Genomic DNA, 13,261 nt, shown 5'->3' with positions numbered 1-13,261 from the left:
TAAAATTTGAGCCCAAATACATGTCACGCTATGATTTGCGATGCATCCCATTCAGTAGTGGGACACAAAACACACCGAACGCACCTTATAGTAACATTGAGGTTTTATATGATGTGTGGACAATCAAAAAGTACGATACAGCCCAAACCATAGGGTGATGCAACCATCCTTTGTTGGGTCACAACGTAAATAGGTTGTGCCCCCAAAATCATCTCCATAGGAATAGGATGATCCTAACACTCCAATCTATAGAGGGACTGCACATTATAGAAACTTCTATAGATCGGAGGGTTATGATTATCCTATGGAAATGATTTTTGAGGCACAACCTATTTATGTTGTGGGCCAACAAATGGACGGTTTGGATCATCCTATAATGTGGCCCATACCGTACATTTGCAAAAATACAGATTTACACGGCCACACATCATATAAAATCTCTAGTATTATCTGGCCCTATGCTTGATAAGTAGACTGGGGTCGTGTAATTATATTAATATTTGGCCATGTGCAATCCTAAGTTGGTGTCCATGACTAAGGGACCACATGATAATACATTGGTGATAGGATCCTATTGATTTGATCACTAAAACCTGTAGAAACTAATATTAGCACGTCTCTTGTTATCATAGGGGTGTGAATACAATACAAAGTCACCTTAGAAAACACTATTAACCCTATGAAAACATTCCTACAACCTTTTGTCTCTATGAAAAGTTTTAGAAAACAATGAACTCCTTACTTGAGATCATCTTGTGGTAGAATGAGAGATCTCTAATAACATGGCATGCAAGAAATACAAAGCAAAAAAACATAAGAGTTGTGTGATTCAATAGTGTGTCCACGGGAGAATAGACTTTCACTATTTTGATATTAGGAGTGCAAACTCTCGTACCATTTCTCTCAGCTAAGTCAAAACTCTATTACCTGTAATTCTAATATGCAACTTATACATACTGATGCCACTACATCAAGAATAACTAAAATACCCCTAGTACAATCCTAATGTTAAAATTTTCTTCCAGGCACTACTCTGGAAACTCCAGCAGGGCGCTATCCTCTGCATCTTCAGCGAGCCAATCTCTTAGGGTTGACCATCATCTACGTAGTCCACATTTGCCTGTCAGCACTATGAATCACTGCTAGAACACAAGACATCTACACAACACCTACGTAGCTTAGTAATACTTCAATTTCCATCCACACGCACACAAATATGGCTTATGTACACAGTCTAACTAGTTAAATTAATTTTACATATTAATGGACCGTGACTCCGCATTTTAACTCAAAATTAAAAATATTTACTTCTAAATGCAGGTAAAGAAACGAAACCATCGAGAGCTGTAATCTACTCCAGTGTAGTAGCAGAATTTGTTGGGGCTATGTTGTTAACTTCTTGCGTCTACTATCTATGCCAGAGGAGACCACACAGAGAAAGAGAAGGTAAACCCCTGTCTTCCTTTTCAGCCATTAGTGATGCTGCTAAGACGTTGAGTAAATTCTTTCGTTGCTCATCCAGGTACATTAGAAAGTGACCATGGAGTTATATTCCAAAATTTTGGCCCTTCGACTAGCACTAACTTCTTAGAGGTAAATGGATTTGGAGAAAATGATAACGAATCTCAAGAACTGCCATTGATCGATTTCAGTATCATACAACAAGCTACCAATAACTTCTCAGATGACTATAAGCTGGGACAAGGTGGATTTGGCCCTGTTTATAAGGTAATGAGATTTTCTAATCTGGGTCGGTTAAATATACCCTTGCAAAAATAGGCCTAATTTTGTATGAAAAATCTGTCAGGGTATTCTACCGGATGGGAATGAAGTAGCAGTGAAAAGACTTTCGAGAGGTTCGGAGCAAGGTATGGGGGAGTTCAACAATGAGGTTAAATTAATTGCAAAACTCCAACACAGGAATCTAGTGAGGCTCTTGGGTTGCTGCATGGAAACAGAAGAAATGATTCTCGTCTATGAATACATGCCCAACACCAGCCTTGATGGCTTCCTCTATGGTTAGTGAAAGTATTTAGATGGACAATACTGCCTATTAAAATATTACAAATTTATAACAATCCAATGTCTCTTAGACAGAATTCATTCACATGACAATTTTGGGTATCTTACATGTTATTTATTTATTTTATTTTTCATCAAGATGGACCGTTTGAACATATGAGACCCTACAAGCATAACCTAACGCACAAAGTTTGTTTTTTTTATCATCCCAGATCAAAGCAAACGTGCGCAACTAGACTGGACAAGACGTCTTCACATTATAGTCGGAATTTCACGGGGCCTTCTCTATCTTCATGAGGATTCTCGAATCAGAATCATTCACAGAGATTTGAAAGCTAGCAATATCTTGTTGGACCAACCTGCTTTCGACTTCTTTTGAAAAGAGCTTCTATGGCTTAGACGCAAATGCTCTGGGTTTTTTGGGTTTTTAATATTTGGGTCTCTGGGGATTTTCTCACATTTGCAGTTGTGGCAGTATGATTTTATCTTGAAATTATCTTGTCTACTTTTCCCCAATTTCATCGTGGCAGTATTTTATCCAAGAACAAAGGTAAGAGGAAAGAGAAAGATCCAAGAAACAGGGAACCTTGAAGCAATTTGGACTTTTCAGATTGCAGTATCTAGAAGAGGATACATGCGCAAAGTTCGATCACAAGAGCAAGTGTTCTCCACAACCTTCAAGGTCTTGGTGCGTTTAGAACCCAATAACGAACTGGGTTTGCACCTTTCGGCCTCCTTAATTATGGAGGTCTAGTGGCGACTTTGACGAAAGTTGTTGTGGACGATTCATCTCTTCTTCCATATAGAAGTGGGAGCCTCAGCTCTCTCCAGATCTGTTTTAGGGTTTCGAATTTTATCAGATCTTTAATGGCTGCCGTTTCAGGGGCATCGATCTGCGTTTCTTCTAGTTCCCGTTTCTCACAGCAGAACCAGTGACGATGATGATCGATTTGTGAAAAGGGAGATCTGGTTGCAGTGGAAGGAAGATCTGACTCCAATTGGGTTGAATATTGAGAAATACGATGGCACAATCTTATCCGAAAAAAGAAGTACCCTTCTTCTCTAGATAGTTTCTTGAAAAAAGAAGTACCCTTCTTCTCTAGATAGTTTCTTGAAGCCCCAAAAGGAGATGTACAGAATGTTCAGTTTTCTCCGCTCAAAGATATTTCAATTGCAACACCAGATCGGTTGAGATGGGTTTTGGGGGTTTTTGAAGGATAGCTTTATTTCTTGCCCTTTTGGAGTTTGGGAACAGGGACATTCCAGCAGTGATGCCCACCGGGTGTTTGAAGAAACGTCTATGCGAACTATATTGCGAAGGGGCATAGCGTAAACCCATATAATCTCTTCCATTTTCGGTCTTTATATAGCCCATTCATCATCACCAATCTCAGCCGATTGCACCACGGATTGTCGACGGTCATTCAGGAATCAATCAATACAAGTTACTCTCGGAGAGATACTATAAGTAGGAGCCGTGAGGGCTATACCCGCCTTCTAGTGCCACCGCACCGTTAGTATCTCAACACCTGGACACCTTGTGTGTAAAACGGACATAGTTCGTATGCTGGACGATAGTCACAGCATACAAGTAACTATGCACCCGGCCAGGTGGACCTCACGACATTAAATCTGGTCGCCATCTACAGAAAGATTCTCGCACAAGGATAATTTTGCAGGGAGAGGGATCTTCTTCTCATCTGTATCCTCTACCTCTTCTTCTTCAGCTCCTTCAGATTCGGTGTCTTCCTCCATCTCGGTCTCCGCGTGGGTTTCCGATCCAGAATCCGGTGGATTCTCACGGCTCGGTGGTCGGCACATTTTGCAGAGCGGAGGAGGATTCCGTGACAATTATGACCTCCGTCGGGGTGAGAGGTGTTGGGGGAGATCGCCCTAGATGGGCCAGTGGGGCGAATTTGATCCCTCTTGGGGTCCGGCGGATCAACCCCGAAGCAGGCCTTTTGGGCGATTCTGTAGGAGGTTGGAAGAAGTTTGGCTCTGAGCCGGCAGTTGGGCAGAGAAATTGGCCTCACCGATATGAAGAGGAGGAGTGGCTACCCGTCCGAAGCAAGAAGGGAAGACGAATGGAGAGTGCCTTCCACAAAAGAAAGAATAGAGAACTGGGAGATTGGAGATGTTGCAGATGTGCTTTCAGGAATTTTCGAAGGAGGGTTAGATGTTGGAAGTGTCATAAAGTCTGGTCCAGTTCGGACTTCAATTTTCCAGGGCACCAAGAACAGTCAGCGGATCCGATGGTGAGGAGGGGGCTTGTTCCTAAACCAACAGCGCCTCAAGCAGAGAATGTTAGAATGGAGCCGTTGCTTCCTGCAACTTCGGAAGGTGTAGCTTTCAACCTTGAAGTAGTCCCCCTTAAGTCTATTAGTAATGCAGACTTAGGCTTATGGGGGAAGATGAAGGAAGGGTGGGATGGTGATCTGGATGCGCTGGAAGACTGGCTCTCTCGCAATAGCAGGACTAAAGCTGTGGTGTATAAAATTGCTCCTTTAGAAATCCAAATTTCCATCCCAGCGGGCGCTAATCGATCCCACTTAATCAGAGATTGGTGCTCTCCATCCCATTCTCCTCTGGAAGATCTACAGAAGTGGGATACAAAATTTCCTAAGGCGGGGAAGCCTTCCTGGTGGAAAATAGAAGGAGTTCCGCCTGAAGCATGGTGCGCCGATAATTTTCAGCGTATAGGGAGGAAAATAGGCCAGGTGGTGGAGGTAGATTTGTCGTGTTATGCGGGTTTCGGATATGAAGTGGGTAGGATGCTGATCATGTCTGAAGGACGCCCCGGAAGTGAACTATCTCTCCAAAGCTCTATCGATGGCACAATTCGTTGGATTCTAGCCTCCCGGGAAAGAGTTGACGACGACTTTGCAAAAATCTCCTCTCCTTCTCCGGCTGGGCAGATGGTTTCCGAAGAAGAGTTGGGTCTTCCTTTAAATATTCCTACTGAAGGGGTAAGTGAAGCTGAAGTAGTTCACCATCCCATAACTGCAATCTATGATGTCTTCAATGCCATCAATGAAACCTCATCATTGCTGTCGGTGCCGGAGATAAATGCTGGGGTCGTCGGGTTGGTGGAGTCGGAGATTCCTTCACATTCAGCCTATTGTGCGCAGAAAGCGGCACCGGTTAGCAGCATCTCACCTGGCAAAAATGCTGAATTTCAAAAAGAGGGTCCCTCACATGCATACAGGTGGTCCAGTGGAGCTGGTCCTATTCAAGACTCATCAGCAACAGCTACTCCTTACTCTAAGGTCAACAGCTTTGAAGATATTATCTCAGCCTTATCCCCTCCGCACCACAGCGACTCTCCTCGAGTAGATGTAATCTACGTGCCCGATTCGGGTCCAATGGAATTTTCTGAAAGAGAAGTTGCTTCAGAGGACCTTTGGGCTTCTCCACTGGCGAGTCCTGGGAACCAGGAGGAGAGCCTCATCCACGACTCAAGCACAATGGGCGCTACTCTCACGTATTCTGAGACTGAGGAGGAGCTCGGTGACAACCGGGTGTGGGGGCATAGTCTGCAAAGTCACAAGAGTAGATGTATCCTTATCTCTCGTGATGACCGTTTCTTCATTCAGTGCCGGGTGGGGCAAAGGAAGGTGATCATTGATTATAGTGGTTTGGGAGGTATAAAGCATTTATTCTCTGGTGAAGTTAGGGAGTGGTCTTTTCGCTCGCTCGTCAGGGTATCGCTTGGAAGTTTCTCCCATCTTTGTCCACTGAGATGGTGTAGCAAGGCGGATTTTCAGCTCCTGCCTTGTGACTCAGAACTATCTTATGTCCCTCCACGGAATGACTCGGGCTTGGTTTCTTCCCAACAGGTGCTTGAATTGATGGTGGATCATACCATGCACATTAGTTCTCATCTGGGTCTAATATTTCCGGGTCCCGTTGAGGAATATAGGTCTAGCATAAAGGAGGCAGAACTACGAGAGGTCGCTGGAGTGTCATCTCCAGTCTCCATATCCGAAGTAAACCTGAAACGCACGGAGCGCGAATTGGTGAGACTTCAATCGGATATCAATTATGATTCTGGATCGCATAGCAAAGGTCTCACATCCCAGAAAAAAGGAAGAAAGTCTGGTATCAGGGCGGGGAGGAATTCATCGGAATATAGTTGTTAATGAAGATTTTATCCTGGAATATAAACGGCTTGGGCTCTCTGGAGAAAAGAATTCAAATCAAAGCATTAGTTAAACATCGGCGCCCTGAGGTTGTTTGTCTCCAGGAAACAAAGATGGAGCAAATCCGTAACATAGATATGAGAAGCATGGGGTTCAATACTGACTGGAATTTTGCTTTCTTAGCATCCAAAGGAGCTTCAGGGGGCATCTTGGTGGCTTGGGATTCAGTCTTGTGGGCCAGCACAGATGTTTGGCGTGGAGTTTTCTCTCTCTCCGTTGCTTTCCGTAAATGCAATGATAATTCAGTCTGGTTCTTCTCAGGTGTCTATGGTCCTTTGTCATCCTCTGAGAAGTGTCTTTTTTGGGAAGAATTAAATCAGACGCGTCGCCTATGTTCCGCTCCTTGGTGTATCGGGGGGGATTTCAATGAAGTTCTAGGATCAAGAGATCGACTTGGGGGTCAGCGAGTCACTGCGGGCATGAGATCTTTCGCTGATTTCATCGCAATCAACGAGCTCGCAGATTTACCTTTGGGTGGCTCCTCTTTCACCTGGGCCAGAGGTTCGAACCGGAGTCGGCTTGACCGATTTCTTCTCTCGGGTGACTGGTTGGCAATTCTTTCTGAAGTCTATCAGCAGGCTTTACCCCATTCAGTTTCCGACCATTGCCCTCTCCTTTTGTCTCCTAAAATGGAGTTCTGGGGCCCGCCCCCCTTCAGATTTGAATTAGCTTGGCTGGAAAATCCCCAAATGGAGGCTCTCTTAGTCCGATGGTGGTCTGAAAGCGTCTTTGAAGGTCCAGGGGACGTAGTTATAGGCAAAAAATTACGCTTCATTAAGGGGAAATTAAAAGAGTGGGATAAGGAGCAGAAAGAAGTGGACCAAGGCAGGAAGAGGATTCTTGAGGACAGATTGATGGAGATAAATACATTGGCAGAGAGTGGTTTGGCCTCGGCGGAGGATTATGAGCAACAAGGAAGATTAATTCAAGAGCATAAAGAGTTGTTGATGCTTAAAGAAATCTCTTGGCGCCAAAGATCTCGAGTCAAGTGGTTGTTGGAGGGAGATAAAAACACAGCCTTCTTCCATGCCATGGCTAGTGCTCGCAGAAGAAGGAACAGAATTGAATCCTTAGAAGTGGAGGGGGAGATTGTATCTGACAAGGAGCGAATTATTGAAGAAATTATTGAATTCTACAGATCTTTATACTCAGCTGATGGGATGTTACGCCCAATTCCTCAAGACATTTGTTTTGCTAGCTTAAGCCTGGAAGCCTCAGCCGGATTGGAAATCCCTTTCTCTGAGGTGGAAATCCGATCAGCACTATTTTCTCTGGCAAAAGATAAAGCCCCTGGACCCGATGGTTTTTGTTTGGCTTTCTTTCAAACTTGCTGGGAAACAGTAAAATCGGATATTCTTCGATTCTTCATAGAATTTTTTGAGGGAGCCATCCTTGACAAAGGGACAGGTGCAACTTTTCTTGTCCTCATTCCAAAAATTGAAGGAGCAACAAAAAGCTCGGATTTTCGCCCGATTAGCTTGGTGGGCAGCCTTTACAAAGTCCTCGCAAAGGTTCTGGCGGATCGTATCAAAGTGGTTCTTCCTTCAATTATATCGGTCTGTCAAAGTGCCTTCATAAGCAACCGGCAAATTCTTGATTGTTCTTTAACAGCCAATGAAGCCATTGACTATTATCGGAGGAAGGGGGAAGGCGGCATTCTATGCAAGCTTGACATGGAGAAGGCATATGACCGAGTGGATTGGGCAGCATTAGATTTTCTCATGGGTCGTATGGGCTTTGGGGGAAGGTGGAGAGGGTGGATCCGGAACTGCTTATCGTCCGCCTGGTTTTCTGTCCTCATCAACGGATCAGCAAAAGGATTCTTCAAATCTTCTAGAGGATTGCGGCAGGGCGATCCTCTCTCTCCTTTTCTTTTCCTGATTGTGGCCGAATCACTGTGCAGACTGCTGAAAAAAGGAAGTGAGTTGGGGCTATATCAAGGGTTCCTTATTGGCGAGAGCAAGGTGGAAGTATCGCTTCTTCAGTTTGCGGATGACACTCTTCTGTTCTGTTCTCCGGTCATATCCCAGATTCTTAACCTTAAAGCTATGCTTCGTTGTTATGAGATGGTTTCGGGTCAAAGATCTAATTTCGCAAAATCTCGGTTGTTCGCGATCAACGTTTCTGAGAACGATGCATCCTTTTTCGCCGGAATTATGGGGTGTGATTTAGATGTCTTTCCAGCAACCTATCTGGGTCTTCCTCTTGGTGTGGGTCGACCGAAACACAACCTATGGGCTCCTATTATTCAAAGGATTGAGCGACGTTTGGCCACCTGGAAGCGCCGGTTGGTTTCCAAAGGAGGTAGATTGGTGCTTATAAAGGCCGTTCTATCCAATATGCCGATATATTTTCTATCTCTTTTTCAATGTCCCGCCTCGGTTGCTAAACGCATCGAACAAATTCAGAGACGCTTCCTGTGGGGCGGATCAGGGTCTTCCAAGGGGGTCTCCCTGATTAAATGGAGTATGGTCTGCTTGCCTACTAAAAATGGAGGTTTGGGTATCAGGAGGGTTCAGAGTTTTAACCAGGCCCTTATGGGCAAGTGGCTGTGGAGATTTGGCGAAGAACAATCCTCTTTGTGGGTCCGGGTCATTGGAAGTAAGTATGGTTCAGATCATGGGCATTGGGACTCTGTTGATAATTTTAAACTCAAAGGTCTCACGGCTTGGAGGGACATCTTGAAGTTGAAGTCGTTATTTGCTCCTGGCGTCCGATTCAGAGTATATAGGGGGGATCAGATTCGGTTCTGGCAGGATCCTTGGTGTTCGGACGATCCTCTTCAAGTGATGTTTCCTGACTTATTCATCGTTTCATCTCAGAAAGAGGTCTGGGTGTCGGAATGTTTTGTAAGGGAACATGGGAAGGTGGCTTGGTCTCTTAAGTTTCGCAGAGACTTCTTTGTTAGGGAGTTAAACTCTTACAACGCCCTCCTCTCCTTATTGGATTCTTGCTTCATCAAGTCTTCGGGCGTAGATCGTCGGATTTGGATTTGGAATCCTTCGGGGATATTTTCAGTCAAATCTTTTTATAACCATCTGATCCCTTCTTCAGTGGAGCATGTGTCCTCCTCGTTTTGGAGACAATCTTGCCCTCCGAGAGTTGCTTTCTTTGGGTGGTCGGTTAGCTGGGGCCGCATTCAAACTATGGATTTTTTGAGGAAACGAGGAATGTGGTTGGTAGATCACTGTCCTCTATGTTTATCCGCTGGGGAATCCATTGACCACCTTTTCATACACTGTAAGGTTGCTCGCCATATTTGGGGTCTTATTTTTTCTCGTTTTGGAATCAGTTGGGTCCCCTCCAACTCTATGGCTGAATTCATTCAGAGTTGGGCCTGGACTCCTTGGAAAAGGAAAGGCAGAACGCTGTGGAAGATGTGTCTCCTGGCCTCATGGTGGTTCTTGTGGAAAGAGAGGAATGCTCGTATCTTTGAAGGGAAGGCTAGATCTCCCTATTGGATTTATATTCAGTTGATAGCTGCGGTCATATCCTGGGCTCGAAGCCTTCCTCTGTTTCGTTTTGTTTCAGCTTTCGACCTCTGGGAAGGATGGTCAATCATATGCTTGGAATCGGCTACCAAAGTGAAAATCCTCCCCTCCTGGATTCCTCCTCCTCCGGGATCCCTGAAACTTAACTTTGACGGATCGTCTATCGGCAATCCAGGAATGGCAGGAGTAGGGGGGTTATGTAGAAACCACAAAGGGGAAGTCCTCTGGGTCTACTCGGGACCTATCGGAGTGGCAGACTCAAACGAGGCAGAGGTACGAGCCGTTCATAGCGGGCTTCTCTCGATGCCTCGTCTAGAGTGCGACAAAATTATCGTCGAAGGGGATTCCTTAAATGTTATTCGCTGGCTTTCGGGTAACGCTTCTCCCCCTTGGCGATTTTTGCCTCTCTTAGAGGAAATAGAGGACAGGGCTAAGGGCTCCTCAATAGTTTTTCGCCATGTCAGGAGATCAGCCAATGCGGAAGCAGACTCCCTTGCCAAGAAAGGAGTCTTTCGGGCCGCGTTTGAGTGCTTTGACTATCTACCTCCTTGAATTATTGTACTGCTATCTTTGTATTATCTTTGTTCCTTCAGGACCACCTCGGTTCTGTTTTTACATATATATATATATATATATAATCTGTTGCCCTTTTCAAAAAAAAATATCTTGTTGGACCATGAGATGAATCCAAAAATATCTGATTTTGGAATGGCCAGGGTTTTCAGAGGAAATCAATTTAGTCCAGATAATACCATAAGAGTTGTTGGAACAATGTAAGTGCGTTATTATTATGTGTAGAAATAAAAGCAATAAGATTATATTCAACAATGACAAATACATATTGGGCTATAGAGAAAACTGCAATTGGACATCAATCTTTTCTCGTGAAGGTTTCATTTTTTTTTCTTTTGAACAAAAGAGCGTCTACTTAATTGAAATTTGTCTTGCAAATAGTTTTGGCATAAATATGATTATTCTCAAATAATGATTACATGTTGGGCTATGGAAAAATTGCAATTGGACATTAATCTTTTCTCATAAAGGTTGCATTTGTTTCCCTTTTGAACAAAAGAGCATCTACACAAATGAAAATTTGTCTTGCTATGAATTATTTGAATGCGGTCTTATATGCAAATGGTTTTGGCATAAATATGATTATTTGCAAATAATGATTGTAATGGTTTTAGGAATGATCTAGTTAACTGCTTTCCAAAGAGGCAATTAGTTTCTATTTCTGGCGCTTCTAATCTTCTTTCTTTTGTTTTTTTGAATTCCAACAGTGGATATATGGCTCCAGAATATTCTATGGAGGGCTTATTTTCTGTGAAGTCCGATGTTTTCAGCTTCGGAGTTCTCTTGCTAGAGATAGTAAGCGGGAAAAGGAATAGTCGTTTGTTTCTCACAGAATATCGTCAAAGCCTTCTTGTATACGTATGTTCTCTCTTAAATTAAGTTTTATGCACCATTTTTTTATTTAAAGAATATGGGTTTAAAACATTTTGTTCCAATTTTACATAATTAGGCATGGAGGCTTTGGAGTGAAGGCAAAAGCTTGGAGTTGATTGATCCATTGCTGATGGAATCATGTTCAACAAGTGAAGTGATAAGATGCATCCATATTAACTTGTTATGTGTCCAGGAAAATGCAGCAGATAGACCCACCATATCATTTGTTGTTCTCATGTTAGGAAGTGAATCCATTTCACTTCCACAACCTGCACAACCTCCAAATTTCACTCCAGGGAGAGTCCTCCTATCGGATCAATCTTCGACAGGTGGTAGCACTTATTCTTTCAACGAGCTAACTATCTCTGATTTCGGACCTCGATAAGTGATGCAGAACGTGCGACGTGGATCAAATCTTTTATTTTTAAATTCTTATTTTCGTCATTTTATTTGTGGTATTTTTTTGGGACGTCAAATCTTGTTCTTTTAGCATGATTTTGGTGTTTTTAGAAAAGTTTTTCGATTACCTACTTAAAGAGCCCAAGATTACGCTATTTGGAGTTGATTTGGCTAAGTTATAGGCAGTTTTAGGATATGGTATAGTTATATTATGGGATTACTATTTTAGGAAAGTTTTAGTCATGTTTTTTCTTTTTATTTGTCTTGCTTTAGTTAAAAGATTGAGAATAATAGTTAGGCAAGAATTTAGGATTGTTATTCTTAGATTTTGGCTTTTTATATAATGTAATGGCATGAGGAAAAAAAGATAGATTTGAATAAAGTTTATTTTTGGGATATCTTTTGTTAAGAGCATTGGCTCGTTCACATGGGTGAAGGAGCTTCGCTCCTGTCATCTGTTATATTGGAGCTTTTCTCCAAACCATGGCATGGGTTTTCAAACCCCCACGAGTTTACTTCTTGTGTTGATCTTCATCTTGTGTTACTGCCTCTCACGCTCCCTGCGTCAATAAGTATTTGGGTAGGTGGGCCCTACCATGGTTTTTTTTAGTAAAAGATAACTCTACTATTAGACACAGGAGATTACAGGTTCACGTCAGCGGGCAAACATTGCCCAACATACAAGGAATCCTGTAAGGCCCCTGATTTGGCCAATCAATCTGCAAGATCGTTGGCACTTCTAGGAATATGGACAAAAGATATAAATCCATCTTCATGCAATGTAGAGATTTCATCCAAAAAGTTAGCTAATCTCCAAGGACCTACACTCTTACCTTGAACTCAAGAAATAACATTAGACGAATCGCTTTCCACCTCTATTTTACCTTCCATTTGTTCCCTAAATATGCGCATGCCAAGGTGGATAACCCGAACCTCAGCCTCCATGGAATCTATTGAACCAATCAGACCTGAAAACACAAGAAGGATGACGCCATTGTAATCTCTAAACATGCCTCCATTTCCTTGTTCGCCAGGGTTGCCAAAGGAGCAACCATCGACATTGAGTTTAAGAGTATTGGGGGAAGGACGTTTCCAAAAAGCTGATGCCTTTTTCTTTGTGACGGTGCCTGATGAGATCATCTTCCAATTCCTAAGAATGCACTCAACGGAGTAACCCCAAAAATCTAGATGATGACTAGCCCACATAGTCACATTGTATTTGATCTTCCAAGCTAGAAGGTAGAAGGAAGAACATTTTTCCTAAAAAATTCGAGCATTTCTTTCAAGCCAAATCTCCCAAATGACTTGCGAAAGGAACAAGGGCCCCCATAGAATCTTTCCCATTTTGCCTAAGCCAACAATGTTCCACCCCAACATGGCAATTTTGATTGAATATGAGGCCTACCATGCTAGTTGTAATTAATATAATTGATGAATGTCAAAGTAGAAAAATGAAATAAAAACTCAGAAAAAAAAATACACGTTTTCATTTATTCAATTTTGTTCTATTGTATGCATGGTTGTAGTTTAGGATGTTGGTGTGGTGGGATGTTGTTTCGATAAGAATTGAGACCTCCACACCCTGATTGTGCAAGTGCGTCAGGTTTATACCAGCCTAGTTGAAAAGGAGCTACTCTGATTTCCATAATTTAATTTATAAACTTAATAAGAGCACTTACGTAACTTTTTATCACCCCCACGTCA

The 13,261-nt window shown here is 42.9% G+C and overlaps 1 pseudogene; it reads left to right on the top strand.

Moving 5' to 3' along the window:
• The window catches only part of LOC143854786 (uncharacterized), a 30,373-nt pseudogene extending 18,830 nt beyond the window's left edge, over positions 1-11,543 (top strand).
• The last annotated feature ends 1,718 nt before the right edge of the window (positions 11,544-13,261 follow it).

This window comes from Tasmannia lanceolata, unplaced genomic scaffold, assembly GCF_043159265.1.
Source record: "Tasmannia lanceolata isolate RefF3 unplaced genomic scaffold, GAP_Taslan_0.1 ptg000020l, whole genome shotgun sequence".
NCBI classification, from domain to species: Eukaryota; Viridiplantae; Streptophyta; class Magnoliopsida; order Canellales; family Winteraceae; genus Tasmannia; species Tasmannia lanceolata.
The sequence above is the reverse complement of the archived record's forward strand: the minus strand, read 5'-3'. Positions and strand labels throughout refer to the sequence as shown.